Here is a 17,153-nt window from a genome sequence, read left to right on the forward strand (position 1 = left end):
AGTGGTAAGTCTTCTCTATCATATACTAATGTGTAAATCTATGCTTGCTATGATGCTTTTATAGGTGAGACAAGCTATTTCAATATTGAACCTTGTTATGGGATTAATGTATATGGGCATGATATATATGGCAGTCCATGAATGAATCTTCCGAAACCTTGTTATGGGCATGATATATATATTTCAATATTGAACCTTCTCTATCATCTTGTACATGGCATGATATATATGTCTACTTGCATTCAATTGAGCATGGTGGCATCTGATAATATATCTATCCTGTTTGTTTCACTAATAATCTTTATTTATTTTTCAGTAGGTGGTTTCCCTAGCTTGATTTTGTCTGTGTATTGAATTTAATAAGCTTCAGAAGATACTTTGCCCATGAATGAATCTTCCGAAATCTGAATAGGCTTTGAGACCGCCATTGACCTATCTTACTTGAGATCATTTATCCTTTTGATGCGCAAGTGTAGTGGCCCAATCTTCTTGGGTATGACTTTAAATTGTTTCAAAGCAAAACACAACTTTAATTTTATGGGTCCATATATTATAAATCTTTGCACCATCAACTAATTCGCTAACATTGGAGTTGGTATGAATTTATTTGACCTTTGCCAAGTAGGTCGAAGTTTCCATGTTTAGCGGACAATAAGAATTAAAGAAATTAATTTTAACTTTTTTCCTTCCATGTAGATATTGTAGAACACACCTTCGATCAGATTTACAATTTCTATCATTAACTTCCTACCAATGAATTCTTGCACGTTTCTTTTATTGTGCAGTGTAAATCCATTTAGACCTCATTGGAGTTGGGTTGACAGTTTTGGACTCTTGCAACTATGGGTTGCGGTTTTGCTTTTAGTTTTTGGTTCATTACACTCTGTCGCATGTAAGTAGTTAATCTCCTAATTTTTAATGTTATCTGTTCTTGTCATTAAATTTGAGCTCGTAAAAAAGAGGAAACTGTCTAAGGTTTCTTGTTTTGTTCTTTGTCTGTCGGATTACTTTTTCTTAAAGGATCCAATCTAGGAATTGGCTAATATTTGTTCCTTATGATTTTGTTGTTCTGTATAGGCTAGTTGGTGTTGGTGAGGCATCATTTATAAGTCTTGCAGCTCCTTTTATTGATGACAATGCCCCAGTTGCTCAGGTTTTCTGTTTTCCCTTTTAAGCATTTACTTTTTTGGATGCGTAAAATCTCTGTTGTTTGTTATTTGCTTTTTCTCATTATCCAGCCTGCATGGCTTTCATTCATTTGAACTCAGACACAATGACTTTGTGACTTTTGGGTGGGTTACAGCTCCACCCCCAAGTATGATATGCATGTGTTGTCACTTATCGTAATTACACAAACTTTGTCTGAGTTTTGCTAAACACATAAATTTTGTCTATATTTTAAAATACACTCTTTAGTCCAACTTAAATTTTTTTTAATATAATACTCGTCTCCCATTGAAAAAATATGTATGAATACCATGTATGATTGAATGGTTTAGTAGAGGGCATTTTTGTTTTTTTCTTTTTAAATTGAAATAGCTTTATTCTTTGCAATCTTTGTTCCAGTTGTAATTTACTCTAATTAATTAACTTGCCAACTGTGATGTTTCTTTTGTTTGTTCAATTATGCTTTACGTTAATATCTTAGACTTGTTACGTTTAAATTAGTTCGTGCAATCCTTAAAGCATTTAGTGGTCTCAGTTGGTTGTCTTTCGTGGGCAAAGGCATTGTTTTTAAAAGATAGCAAGATTTTCAGTTTCCTAGGACATAGGTGATCTTGGGCGTAGGGTTATAATATGCTCTGAAAATTGAGAGAGGAGAAAGCTAGAGATATGGGAGAAAAAGAGTTGGTCATGGAAATACCAGAGAATAGAGTGTAAAGGACCAAATTTATTTATACTAGGAAATAAATGACTACATAATGACTATTAAAATGTTTATATCTGTTGTCCTCTTTTCCATTCTAAGAAGTATCTATTCTAATGTTATTGTAATCACTGTCTATTTTCTAATCTTATGGAATCTGTTTTTATACTGTTGTATGTGTCAGAAAACAGCATGGCTTGCAATATTTTACATGTGTATACCGGCAGGATATGCACTTGGCTATGTCTTTGGTGGTTTTGTAAGTTTTCCGACTTTCTTACCTGAAATCTCAATTTACATATTCTTGCTGTAGGCAATTTTTTTTTTCTTGCTCTCTTTTTTTTCCTTGGTTATTTGCCATCTCATGATTATCTTTTGTGTGGCCTTTCAATAACTGCATCTGTTTATCAATAAACAGATTGGAACTCATTTTGGGTGGCGTTATGCATTCTGGGTGGAGTCTGTATTGATGATTCCATTTGTTATTAGGGATTCTCTATGAAGCCTTTGCAGATGAAAGGTGCACATTTGTCTTGCATTAATGTTTCTGATCCTATTAGTATTGTTCAGCTCTAAACTAGTTATAAATCCAGGTTTGTTCCTTCTGAATCAAAAAAAGGCTGTGGCGCCTGAGACAGTTGCGTTAAAAGCTCAAGGTAAATATTATTATAAATTAAGGTATAATATATCTGATGACAATATCTCCCTTTTTTGTTCAAGTACCCATTGCATTGTCTAGATTGAGAGAACAGAACAATCTCCATCACTCACTATTAGCAATGGCTAGGCGTATGTACTGTAAATTTGTATTATTGAAGTTTCTGTTAAGAAATTTTATCGAGAGATCCTTAGTAAATCTTCTCTCAAGAAGCTGGAGAAATTAGGTTCTTTTTTATTGGTTGTTATGGTGCAAATTTCTTTTTGGTCTTAACAAAATCCACTTATTTGATGTGAAGATACAGAGTCTTCAAATGGCAAAGCTGACTTGTCCTTGAAGTCAAGGGTTGAAGATAAAAGCTCACATGAGCCATCCAAGTGGTAACACTTATATTTAATTAATCGAGTGCCTTTTTTTATTTTTCCAAATGGTTGATGAGTTTTTTGTGATGCCTAATGTGCTTTGAGGGCATTTATTCCTGCATAGGTATTTGTAAACTGTGGCCAGGCATAAGACTGTTTCCTTCCTACTGAGCAGATTAATCTGATTCCTCTTTCTAATTAATGTGTTTGTATCTTTCACTGTCTGACATTGTTTTTTGATGTATATAAGCATTTTAATCAATCAGTTATTATCTTATTTCAGGTCAAAATCAGCTAGCAATATATGGAATCAAATCTCAATATTTATGAAAGACATGAAAGCACTTTTGCTTAATAAGGTTTATGTCATTAATGTTTTAGGTACTTCTTCCTAACTGATATTCTGTATTCATCGGGTGCTTAGATTCACTTTTCTATTGGTACATCTATCTCAGAAACTGCTGAAGATACAATGAATGCGTCTCTGTCATATATATATGTTCTTTCATTATGTCTCTGATAGAGTACCGAGTGATGTGGGATCATGAGTGATGTGGGGGAGTTAGAGAAATTAGGAACAATTATTATTTTCAAGTTATTTTAGATGTTATCTGTTAATAATATTTTTTAGATCGTTTTTCTGTTTGTTGAGTGATCCTTAAGTTTAGGAGTAGTGGTTTATGGTACTTGGAGATTAAGTTAGAATTTATATTTATTTATTTATTTATTTTCAGGTAATTATTCCCCATTATCTTAGTTGGGATTAATAGGAGTGTTTTTAGGAATTATTAGGTATTTTTCTGTCTATAAATATTGAGGCACATATCATGTAAAAAGCATCTGGAAATAAAATCATTATTTTTATAAGTGGAGATTCTCTTTTGGCTTAATTAGTTGTATGGGTTTAAGATTCTAGCTCATCTTCTATTAAAGGTTTTCCTTTATCTTTATTAATTTATAAAGTTAGATTCTAATTTCATATTTTAACAAAGATTTATCTTTAGATTCTAATTTCATATTTTAACAAAGATTTATCTTCTTTATTTTTCTCTATTTAACTGGCATCTTATCAGTCTCTTTATTTAATTCCCTGTTGTTATGAATGTCAACTTGCAGGTTACATTGCATACAACTTTGTCATAGGTGCTTACTCATATTGGGGACCCAAAGCTGGTTATTATATATATAACATGGTGAGTTTCTTGCTTCCCCTGATGACCTCATATACATCTAATTATGATGACATTTTTGTTCTGTCTCTTTTATATCATTTTAATTTTATGAAATAAAGTTTACACCTGGCAAATCAACACTCTTTCTGGGTAGAACATGGTAATTTCCCATTGTTAAAGTCCAATTTGTTTGGCAGACTGATGCCGATATGATATTTGGAGGAATCACAATTGTATGTGGAATATTGGGCGCATTAGCTGGAGGCTTTATTCTTGATTACATGACTAACACCATATCAAATGCATTCAAGGTTGGTAATTGGCATTCCTAGTTAAGAGAGAAATTTCTTTCTGGCATTACTTTTACGCATGTTTTTGAGTTGTCCAGAGTACTATTTTTACCTGTGTGGTTGAAGCATTGAAGACTAAGTGCTTGTTTGGGATTTCATTTAGTTGGCTCAAACTATAATTTGTTGGCTTAGAAGCTAGTTAGGAGTAAAAATATGGTTGGGTGAGGATGGTTGGCAAATGAGCTTTTCTTTCCCAACTATAGTTAGGCCAAATGCTAGATTTTGAAACTTTTACATTAGTTACATTTAATGCATTTTAAAATTATTGAACAACCTATTTTTATCCTTTCATTTCTTTTTGAAAATTGATATCTTTATAATTTAGAAATTTAATATTTTTATTTTTTGTAATTTAGGTATATTTTTCCTCAAGTAGATCTAATTAATTTTTTTAGTATTTAAAATGTTTTCTACAATAATATACTAACTCTTTTTAGTTTTAGAGAAAATATACTTGCAGGTCTTTACAGTTTCACTCAATTTTAAATTAAATTCTTGCAATTTATTTTGTTTTAATCAAGCTCTTATAGTTTTATCTATTATATATATTGATCCTGAAGGTTAAAATTAATAATGAATTATTAAATTTTGTAGGCAGAATGACAAAAAGGTTCTAAAAGGATCAATTAATTCAAGTTAGGTTTTAAATGTTAAACTCTAGAAATTTGCAACTCATTCTCTCAATTTTGCAATTGCATTGTGATGAATTTGCAACTTATTTTTCAAATTTTAACATGATTAAAAAATAAAAAATTATTTTTTCTGTTAAAATTTAGAATAAAAGTTACAAATTCATCATAGCAGAGTTGTAAAATTGAGAGATTGAATTACAAATTCCTAAAATTTGACATTTGAGATCTAACTTGAATTAATTAGTTCTTGTGGGAGCTCTCTGTCATTTTCCCAATTTTATAAAACAAAAGTACTCTTAGAGTTTGCTGAAAATTTAATAGCCAAAATTGAAAAAGGAAAATTTGATTTAATCCACTTTTTATATTTTTATTATAATTTTTTTTAGTGAAAATACTACATATATAAAAAATATTTAGAAGACAACATAATCATATAAATTGAGTTATAAAAATTATGTAATTAATTCTAAAATCATATATAATCATTCAATAAAAATATAAAAGTTCTTAATTTTGTTTTTTTAAAGGAAAAATATAAGGATTTTAACTTTTAGGGATTAAAAAATTTAATTGGTTAAACTATAAGGGCTCAATTAAAATAAAATAAATTGCAGGGACCTAATTTAAAATTGAATGAAACTATAAGGACTTGCAAATATGTTTTCCCTTATTTTTTATAATTATAATTTTAATATTTTTTCTTAAAGTTATCAAATTGCACACTTACTTTTATATGTGGGGTGAGAGAGAGGGGGAGCATACAACTTATGTCCTTTTCAGTTATTATGAATCTGAACGTGCTTTTTTATTATATCATCCAAACAAGTTTCAGTTTATCTAATTAACTTTTTACAAAAAGGTATTTGAACATAAATTACATTATGAAAATTGACATTTAACTCAACTTGGGTTTACAAATTGTAGTTTGTACAAACTGTAGTTCTGCAAACGTTAATACAAACAAGCTCTAAGATACGTTAGATAGCTGATTTTTCATCTTTAAACTGCTATTTGGTTTGTTTCTTTTGACAACATCTACTGATTACTTATTACAAACCTAGATTAGACATAATTCCTCTAATTTTTGCTGTCAGGCTGTTCAAAAAAAATATATGTAATTTTTTTTTTCAAACCACCAAATCATATACTGAGTACTTAAAAATAATATATTTTTCATTCTTTTATTTGAGAACATGATGACAAAAATATAAAAAACTATGGTTAAGTTCTCTCATATTAGAATTACCTATAACCTTCGAATTGGATTTGATTGGTTATAAATATTGGTCATGCCTCTCCTACAGTCAAAAGCTTTTGTTCCAGATGGCAACGGTACATTTTCATGCTGCGAGTATAGCTGTTCTTGGTTACAGTAACCGAGATTTTAGTTGAGGCATGTGAACCAGCAAAAAGTTTTTAGCATAATGGCAGTAGTTTTTGTTTAATTAGCTTGTATATAGCAGTTATAATTTAAAAATATTGTATTGTATGGACGGACCAGGCTTGGGCAAGAAAAACTGTTTGTCGTATGCATACCTTCTCTAGTTAGCATATTTTTTTGCATTCAATTGCTCTGGCTTATTGAACACCTTGAATCTTTTTCAGCTTCTTTCATTGACGACGGCTATTGGGGCAGCATTTTGTTTTGGTGCATTCTTATTTAGAAACATGTATGGCTTCCTTGTTCTTTTTTGCCATCGGTGAACTACTTGTTTTTGCCACTCAGGTACTTTTCTTCTTGATGTGTGAAAGATCTCTCCTTGTTTGGTGGTTCCATTAAATTTACTTAACCAGTTACGTCCTTGTATTCCTCTGTTAGTTAGCTTTTGGTCTTGAATTTCCCAAGATAGATCCTTGGCGAGTTATTATGTTTAGGTTTTATCATGAAAGGATGACCTGGACATGATAGAGATGGAGTCAAACTTACTCTAGCTACCTGGTCCTGTTGTATGGATGGTCATATTTGTTTGTTTTAATTCATCTGCCGTAACTTGAAGTTCGTTCCGCGTGTTTCAGGACAAATTTTCTCTCATTTATCTTCAAAAGTAGCATACGGAGTAGTATTTCCAATTCTTAAGATTAAGGCATTGAGTTACAGAATAATATTATTCCTTTTTGGGTCAATGAATTATATCATCCTTGAAAGATCAGTTTTGATTGGAATTGAGTTACTACATCTTGACCAGCTTTTTTGACAAACCCCTTGTGGGACTAATAGTTTTCATTTCCCATCTCATGGATTTTGCTCGGCTTAGCCCTATGCCCCCCTAGGAATATTTTAGTGATAGGTTCCATAGGAGCTGGATGATCCTATTTTGTCAAATACTTAGCGATAATAAACACCTATGTTCCTTTCATTACTGTATTTCTGAATAAGTTCCTGGATAACAAGCCTAAGGGATTTTTTATTGATGATAATGATGATATCCACTATGACCTTGATACAGAGTTGGAGCTTCTAACTATGATGGATGTGCTAACTATGAATATGATGCCAGAAAAAGACTAGTTTTCTATTTATGTCACCCTTCCATTCAAATTAGAAAAAGCAATGCCTACTTCCATAATATGAATTTCAAACATATGATCTGGATGTGAATGAGTCAAATTATTTATCCCCCAGTCTATTAGTGAACTATCTCTCTAGGAATTGTGCAACATGTTCCATTAAAAATATTCTTGTTATTGTTTCTACACGCATTCCCCAAAAGGTAGATAACACTGCTATAGCACAAGCTCATATGAGAGCCAAGGTCGCATGTGATTATTAGAAATGATTTTCTTGCCTGAAATATTGATCACTTGAAAAAATGTTTCAATCCAGAAGGTCAGTGTACTGTGAACTTACCTTCTTGCTGCTCCCTTTCAGGGTCCTGTGAATTATATATGTCTTCATTGTGTTCAACCAAGTTTGAGGCCTCTATCAATGGCAATGTCCACTGTTGCCATCCATATCTTCGGAGACGTGCCATCTTCGCCACTTGTTGGAGTTTTCCAGGTCATTCTTCTAAAATGATATTTACATCTGATGATGATAATTTTTTGATTGCCCACCTATATCTGATAATTAAGGTGATGTACAATAGTTCTGACGTCAACGTAACGGATTTTGCAGGATCATGTTAACAACTGGAGAACCACGGCACTGACTCTAACTGCTATCCTATTCCCGGCAGCTGGAATTTGGTTTATAGGTGAATCATTATATTCCTGTTCATTTCCTTTGTTGTTTTTTTTTTTTTTTGGGAGAATTACTTTGAGGCCCCCCGCAGCACTTTTAAATACTACAAGGTCCATTATCAACTTAGCAAAGGAGAATGACGAAAGTTGTCAATGAATTTTGTGATATCTAAAAGTGTTATATGGGACTTGGGTGTAATTTTCCTTTTTTTTTTTCCTTTTTTTTGGGGGGGGGGTGAAGATCACTCTTCTACTTGTCTTGCGGTGAATCTTCATCTTCATTCTAGTAATGAAGAATTGGATCCACTAGGGTTGAGTTGTTAAACCTTTTTGTGGTGTAGAAGCTTTGCTAGGTATTCTATGAAAGGCCAATTCAACTTGAAAGCTGAACATATTAAGTGAAAGCTCATTAATGCTCCCTCTAGTCTAAACATAGGAGCTAGTTGAAGAATTTGTTTTGATTCGAAATGTAAAACCTCAATCTTATTTGTTTGTCATATTTATTTTTTCCTAAATTACCCGTATTGACTGCACGCATACACATCATGTATGGAATCAATAGGGATTGTGCCCAATGTAAATACTTCAAAGGAGGGATATTTTAGGAAAACCAACATGCTTTTTTTTTTTTAATAAACAACTAACTTAACTAATTTCCTTAATCTATGTGAATTAATTATTTAGCTTTTACATTTATGACCAAAGGGAGCAATTTATTATCATCACTAACAATATATAACATGGGTCTTTCTAGAAGTCAAGTTCAGGCTAACCTTGAAGAATAGAGGAGGTTATCATTTTTTCTTGGATATATCCAAATCAGCTTATCTTGACTCTAAAGTATTGATACACTATACTCCTTCCGGTTCACTTTATTGGTTATCTTTTAGAACGGTGAAATGGTTCGGTTTATAAGTCACTGGATTAATAGTGATGTTTTGCTTCAAATGAAATGTTAAACTATCCTTAAAAAGTAAGAGAGAGAAATAGAACGATAATATTATATAGTTTATTCACTTTTTGAGGGTTATGTTTAGAATTTTATTAAATTTTTATTCTTTGTACTTTTGTTGTATTGGTATTAATGAGATTGATAGAAATGGCTCATAAATAGGATCAGAGGGAGTACAAATTCTTAGATTTAAAGCTAATTCTGAGCTTGAGCTTTGATTTCTGACTTGCCCGTTTTGTGATTCATCATCATTAATGTTGTGGTGGTGGCAGGTGTATTTTTGCGTAGCGTTGATAGATTTAATGAAGATGGTGAAGCGCAAAAATCAAACACCACTCCATTGCTTGAAGAGAATAATCATAGTGAAGATATATCAGCATCTGCTCCTCCTGTTCCTCATCACCAACAATGTTGATTCTAACTGTTTATACGTCCACCATTCAACTGTAAATAGCATTCGTTTTATTCTTTTAACACTTACACGCTTTTTTGTTGTGTTGTGTTAAAGGAACAGGAGCATTCTGAGATTCAATATTATAATGTATCATTGCATTGGTATGTGATGTTTAGCAGCTTTCATGAGTGTAAACACTATATTTTGTTCGGGTTTTCATATATAAATTAAACATAAATAAAAAACTCAATAAAATTAAATAAATTAAGTAAATAAAATAAATGAGGAAAAAAAGGATTTTGTAAAAAAAATAAAATAATAAAATAATATTTCCATAAGTTAAAAGGAATTTTTCCTTTTGTTTTTTTTTTTTTTGGTTTTTTGTAGCCTTCAAATCCTCACAATTATGTTCCCATCAAATTGAATGTTATAATTTGAATTTGAAATTATTAAAACAGAAGTCAAATGAAAATTATTAATGATTTAATATGATTATAATTGATTGGATTATTAATGAGAGAAAAATCTTAATTGAGTCTTCATAAAAAGGGATAGCAAAGAGGCCACGACAGGAGGACGGTAAAAAATTGACCGGAAAATTAGAATTTGGAGTGAAAAGGCGAAGAAGGCACAATGGAGCGAAGCATGTAATAGTCCTTAGGTATGTTGTTGTCATCATGCATGTATTAATTCTTGTTCATTTGTCCCATCTGCGGACATTTCATCTCCAATGATTAGCCACCACTTTTTTCTTCTTTCAACAAGAAATGATTATGTTTGAGTGCAAGTAAGGCTGCAAATTTTGTTATAGCATGCGAATTCATTGTGTGTGGAGCTGACATAGGTCTTGCATCTTGTGTATGATTTGTTTCTTTGTTATGATTATTTTAAAATTTATTATGATTATTTTAAAATAAAATTCTGAAAGTGGCCGGCCACATGCTTGACCGCTATTGCTTTTGGATCTATCTTTGTGGTAGACTCTTATTGATTGACATTGAGATCACTTTGCTTTTAACCTTTGGTGGCCATTGATTATAACATATCATGATGAGCATACCAATGCATTTACGTGATGTACATTAATAGGATGGAAATACAATTGCTTTTTCTTAGATCTCATCCAACTTCATTGTATTGTCAATAATAAAAGAAGACAAAGCATGATTTTTAAATTATTTTATTGATTTTTGTGAGTGCTGTTAAATCAACGTAGATATTTTGACGTAACGTTAGTATCATTGCAATCATCAAATAAATGAAATTCTCTTGAAAATAATGAATTGTTTAACATATTTTAGGTCATGTAATAAATAATATTAAATTACTGTGGATTTCTAAAAATATCAAATGAGACGCCGTGAATAACACTACATAGGTAAAAATAACAAATGTATTGGTATATTTTAGGTTATGTCATGAGTGATATTAAGTCACTGTGGATCTCTAAAAATATCTATGAAAATTTCCTTTTCAAAATATTTTATAAAAAATTATTCTTGAAAGTTTTTTTTATTCTTTTAGGATTTGCCATGAGTGATATTAAATCATTGTATACACTTAAAGTATCAATCAATGGAATGTGAGGATATTAAATCACCACAAGTTTCAATACTAATTAATTTTCTCTGACCCAAAGGCACATCCTTGGAACACATTGTTATTTAAAACAAATAAATATAGTAGTATAACCCAAAATATCAATCTTTTCAATAAAGAAATTAATTAAAAGAATTTAAAAATAAATAATAATATTTTGAACTATATGAATTTTGATCCTCATCATAGGATATATAAGCCCTAAGCTTTGATCATATGTCCAGTCCTTCTTTGTAAATAAATCATTTGTTTTCATTTTTTTATTTCTTTTTTTTCATATGATTATAAAGGATAATTAAACATTTACTGAGTTATTGTTAGTAAAAAAAAGCCTTATAATCAATGTTTTTAGAACCGAATTAGATATTGAATTGAAAAGGTTATCGATTCATAATTTGTATAATTCAATTTGATTAGACTAATGGTCGAATTAATAATGTAATAATTAAATTCAAAAAATTATATACACATGTAATAATTTAATATAACTAATAAATATAAAATTACTATTTAATTTAAAAATAAAATTAAATATTTTAAATTTATCATGATTTAATAAGTTACATGATATAACATAATATCAAATGATTTAAAAATTGATCATTTTAAAAAAATTGATAAAAAATGATATTTTTTGAACAATTCAATTTTTAAAAATTAGATTCGGTTTTCAGTTTAAACTTGATTCGACTTCTGGTCCAAAGCAGCCGAACCCTCTAAATGGCTTTTTTATATTGATTGAGCTAAAATCTAGATCAGTCGATGATCCGATCATTCAATTTGATTTGGTTTTTTGAAATATTTGAAAGTTGAAGGTATAATAATATAATTGTTAGTGGAGTTGTCGAAGAGATGGTTGGCGCTCCCCGCCGCTCCAAAGGCAAGGCAGGGGCGGAAAACATTAACCGAATCAGCGGCTTTCGATTTAATGCTCTTCTGGTTTTGCATCTTCTAAAACCAACGACTCTCTCGGTTTGGTGCGCCTCCCCAAGCCTTTTTTTAACTTACTCTTTGATTCATCAATGATCAATAAATATTTGCATTTATTTTTTGAAACTGGATATTGGAGTCATATAATCACGTGTAAGTTTTGCCTTGATTAGGACTCACTATGAGCCGGATAATTTTTTTTTTAATCTAAGATGAATATATTTATAGATTTCAGAAATAGGTTTCTTCTAAAAAAAATTATTTAAATTTATACAAAATTTATGAAGATAAAAAAACACCCAGGATTTGACCCTTCTCGAATGATGGGGCAAAAAAAAAAAAACCCATCGAAATCAACGTTCAACGCCCACAGAGTGATCCACTGTTTTGGCCAAAATGATTAACGATTCATTCCTTTCTTCTCTCTCTCACTAACTACAAATTGAAAATGTCTGTGACACAGTCATCCTCATCACACCCACACTTTTCGCTTCAGCTTCAGCTTCAGCTTCTTGTTAATGGCGCCCACAGCAGCAATGCTCCTTCTCTGCCATCACGGCAAAACCCACAACCCTTCTTCTGTCTCCGTCTCGGCACCACAACGCTCAAGCTCTGTGACACAAAAATGGTGGGCTATTAAATTAGACAATCAGGTCTTGAAACCTGGTTATGATAACACTAAAAGTGTTGTGGTGGATCATCAGATCAGAAATAGGTTTGAAGACGTCCTTAAACTCTGCAGCTGCTAATCTCAGTCCCACAGTCCAGATTTAGTTTTCCAGCACTTTGATTTTCTTTTTGTGTATCTTGTAAGTCCTTTGTAAAGAAAAAGTGGCAATCTTGTTCATATTGTGTTGTGCTTTTCAGACAATTTACTTTAGTTATAGACAGAGAGAAAATGTTCATATTTTCAGTTTCAGATTCCCTGATTACTTTCATGTCTCAAGTTCTTTGTTCTGTATTGTGCTGTGCTACATCTATTCCAAGAAAGCATTCCTTTATACATGTGCATGTTGATTCATTTTTTCAATTCAAACAGATTTTATTTGGCCCGAAAACAAAAGGAAATCCAAATATGTTTTACTGGAATCTTAGAGAAACAGAGGAGGCCAGAAAAACTATCATTTTACTTCTCACTCTTCGAGTAATATTGAAAATTATTATTAATAAAATTTTATTTTTTAAATTATCTTATATTTTAATATAATTTTTTTTAAATTATCTTACTTAGCAGAAATGTATTTACTCCTTTACAATAAAATAAAAAGAAAGATCCATGATAAAAGACTCTCACTTTGACTCTCAAAAAAATTAGGGACATTTTGAAAACTGTTTTTTTTTATTATTTTAAGAATTAATATTTTATAAAATATATTTTAAGAATAAAAAATAATAAAAATGATTTTTTTTCATTCACCATTATTTTCTAGATTAATAATTTCAAAATAACTAAAATATTTTTCTTTTTTTAAGAATAATAATTTTTTATTCTCCCAAATACTTTTATATTATTAAACGAATTTTTTATTTTAAAAAACAGAAAATTATTCTGAAAACTAATTTTCAAACAGGCCCTAAAACTGTGATATAGTCCCTCCTGCATTTTTATTTACGACTCAAATCGCTACCCGAATCATTGACTCTCTGAATTTACATAAACTTTAATAACGTATTTCAATGTTTAATGGATTTTATGGAAAATATAATTAAAAAGTAATGACATAATTTATAAATAAAATTAAAAAAATGTTCGCTCCCTAGGTGGCAAGTATTATTAAGAAAAATTATTAAAAATAATTCTTCTCTGCTGACTTATAAATAAGATTATAAACAACAAAGAGTATTGAAACATTAATGACAGTACATAATAAAGGGAAAATGTAATTTCTCCTTATTCTGAGTTACATAACTAAAAGAAAAATTAAAGAATAAAGCTTATATTATTCCGTAGATAAAACAATATAATATTTGATACGCATCGTCTACCCCTACCGAACAATACCGGCGCACAAATAATATCAAATTTTTGAACTTTGCGTTGTGAGGACCCTCCTGACAGAAGACCCTCGCCAAAAATTGGCGTATGCCGCTTTAGGCGGCGAGCACACGGTATTCTTTAGTAAAAGGCGAAAGAATAGTTCGCTCTGTGCTCACCGCACGGCTCCGTAACTTTGAAACCTACACGCGTCGCTTTATATAGTGGAGAGATAGTTGAGGTTTCTTAACATTCCACGATGTGGGCCTTTTTATAGGTTCCTTTAATATGATGACATCTACACGAGGTGGTCAGAACTGAATGACAAGTGTCTAGCGAGCTTTGTATAGCTTCAAGGATATGTACGAAGTGAAACTTTGGATGCGTGCTCGAGGACCGAACCTACGAAATCTTGGAAACTAAATTACAATCTTTCTTAAGCAACATAAGGATCATTCATGCTCATTAAAATTGAGATACATTTGTCAATGTTACAAGAATGTTCTGAATTTATTATTGCTTTTAAGTGAAAGAACCCTCGTAATACCGAAGAGGCAAGTTTTAATTTCATACCACATAAGTAACCATTTTTAAAAAAATATCAGTCATACTTTAATCATACAACGCTTCGAGGTGATTCTTAACATGCTTGTCAGTTTTAAAGCCTTTTGAATCTATGGATGTCAATATCACTTTTCTTAAGAGTTTTCATGATGAACAAATACGGGAAATCTTAGCATTTTATTTCTACTGAATTTATTTCCACTGAATTTGAAATTTTGATACCTGAGAAAATGCAATGGAGGATATTACAATGCTAGTGACTTTGGTAGATTGAAACATCAAACTTTTTTACATCTACCTGGAAGCCTACTAGTGTGCGAATTTTTTTTTTTTTTAAATTTTTGGGTCAACTGAATACTTCATTCAAAAACATTAAGCAGAACTGCAATCGTTCAAAAAGAAAACCAGAATAAAGACGAACAAAAACAGAAGCAGAAACCAAAACAAATTAAAAGGTTGCCAATAATCGAAGCTCAACCAATGCCTGATCTCACATCCATCCTCTGAGAGGGGTCTCTGGCAAGTGTCGGTGTTTCCGCCTACTCAAAAGAGTGCATATCCTTTACTAGCATTGGCCTCCAAGTGATTAGCCGTCTTATTACTGTGTTCTGTTCCTTTTTCGAGGGGAACATCCGTTGCTAGCATATTTGATTGCGTTGGACAAGCCAAAATAAGTGTCCTATGTTTTGTTCCTTTCTCTTTTGTGTGGCGTAGCAATGCATAATCTTTTAATTAAGCAAAAAATTAATTCTTTTATAGTTGTACAAAGTTTAAAATAAGGAGAGATGATTCTTATCTGAATGTAGACTCTGATTGAATTCTTCCTAGATTTACAATACATATACTATGATATTTTATTTCACAATCAAATCAATTTAAAAAAGAACTAAAATTAAGAAGAATTTATATAAGAACATATCCATGTAGCTTGAGTTTTCCATTCGAAACAGATTTCAGTGACATGACAACACAGAGAAAATTCAAGGGTGAAAGAACAAGTGAACTGAATGGAGAAGAAATGAAATAAGAAACAGTCTTCGAATGGAGAGGAATTCACTACCTGGTAATATACACCGAGCAGAAATTGACTCATCTTCTCTTAAATAATCCCATCGTTTTAAATTATAATTATTATAATTTAAGATAAGATCACGTCAATAAAATTTAATAGCAACACTTTATGAATTTATTTTTTCAAAATAAAAATATAATTTTTTTAAAAATTTTCTTCATTTAATATAATTTTAAATCTACACACTTGATTATTATTTCTTCTAATCTTATTTATAAATTATTTTTACTATATTTCACTTGATTATTATTTCTTCTAATCTTATTTCTAAATTACTTTTAACAAATTAGAAAAACATTAAACTCGCTTAACTGTCTACTTAATAAGTTTTCATTCCTAAAAACAAGAACTATTTTTAATAATTTTTTTAGTATTTAATAAGAATTGAAAGATGTGAAGTTGAATTTAATGAAGTGCCTATAAATAAGAACAAGATTAATATTCTCTATATACCTAAAATTCTATCTCCACTGATAATTTAAAAAAAAAAAAAACATAAAAAAATCTTCAGCTTTATGACATCTTACTGAACATTTATCAACTTTTGTTTGAATATAAAAAAAAAAAAATTGGAAACATGAAAAGCATCGCTGATATTTTAAGGCAATAAAACACCTCAAAAAGAATCTTCCAATTCAACTTAAATCTCTGACCCGTATACCAGATGTTAAACTTGAAAAGCCACTTCAACCAACAAGACGAACACCACAACCCAGAAAACTGCATTAACGCATAATTTTTGAACTAAGTTTTGCGAGAGGCTTCCAAAAGGAAAACCCCTCTCCAAAAATAGGCGTATGCCGCTTTGTACGGCGAGCACACGGTATTCTTTAGTAAAAGGCGAAAGAATAGTTCGCTCTGTGCTCACCGCACGGCTCCGTGCTTCAAGATTTTCTCATGCGTGGTTTTATATCATGGGGAGAGAGGTCACGCTTCTATTTTCTGGTCGATGTGGGACTTCTCTGCAGCCTTCAATGCTTCTCACATGTTATCTCTCTCACTCACCTTTTTTTTTTTTTTTTGGTTGGATATTTTGACCAAAATACTGTATAATATTTAGATGTCTGCCTTTTGTAAACAAATATTTGCCATTGTTTTGTGCTTAAAAGAAAGTGCACTTCTCTGCCCATATCCATTTGCTTGAGTTTTTCAATCAAAACAGATCTCAATAGAGTCAGGTAGGGCAAGCAAACGAAGGGGGGGAAATTATTATAAGTACAGCCTCACTCTGATATAAACCGAATAGAGAATGATTCAAACTCTATACTAAGCACACATACTAAACAGAAGAAGATCCAACAGTGTTATACCAAAGAAAAGGACTCACTTCCTTGCAATATAGCAAACATGATAACAATGATGACTGGGATATACGGAGCAGGAAAGAACTCATTTCTTTCCTCTCTAATATACTAATCTGAGAAAGATCCTATATACTGAACAGAG

At 31.1% G+C, this 17,153-nt stretch overlaps 2 non-coding genes and 1 pseudogene across 2 annotated transcripts; 1 reads left to right on the forward strand and 2 right to left on the reverse strand.

Annotated features, from left to right (window-relative positions):
- Positions 1-831: 831 nt before the first annotated feature.
- Positions 832-9,762, forward strand: LOC129295959 (probable sphingolipid transporter spinster homolog 2; annotated as a pseudogene).
- Positions 9,763-14,144: 4,382 nt separating this feature from the next.
- Positions 14,145-14,259, reverse strand: LOC129295962 (U5 spliceosomal RNA). The gene has a single exon (XR_008589668.1). It is a non-coding gene; the product is annotated as a U5 spliceosomal RNA (small nuclear RNA).
- A 2,206-nt stretch (positions 14,260-16,465) lies between these two features.
- Positions 16,466-16,584, reverse strand: LOC129295961 (U5 spliceosomal RNA). Its single transcript, XR_008589667.1, has one exon. It is a non-coding gene; the product is annotated as a U5 spliceosomal RNA (small nuclear RNA).
- Positions 16,585-17,153: the final 569 nt, after the last annotated feature.

This window comes from Prosopis cineraria, unplaced genomic scaffold, assembly GCF_029017545.1.
Source record: "Prosopis cineraria cultivar Desert tree isolate PC_DT_omini unplaced genomic scaffold, ASM2901754v1 PC225, whole genome shotgun sequence".
In the NCBI taxonomy this organism is placed as follows: Eukaryota; Viridiplantae; Streptophyta; class Magnoliopsida; order Fabales; family Fabaceae; genus Prosopis; species Prosopis cineraria.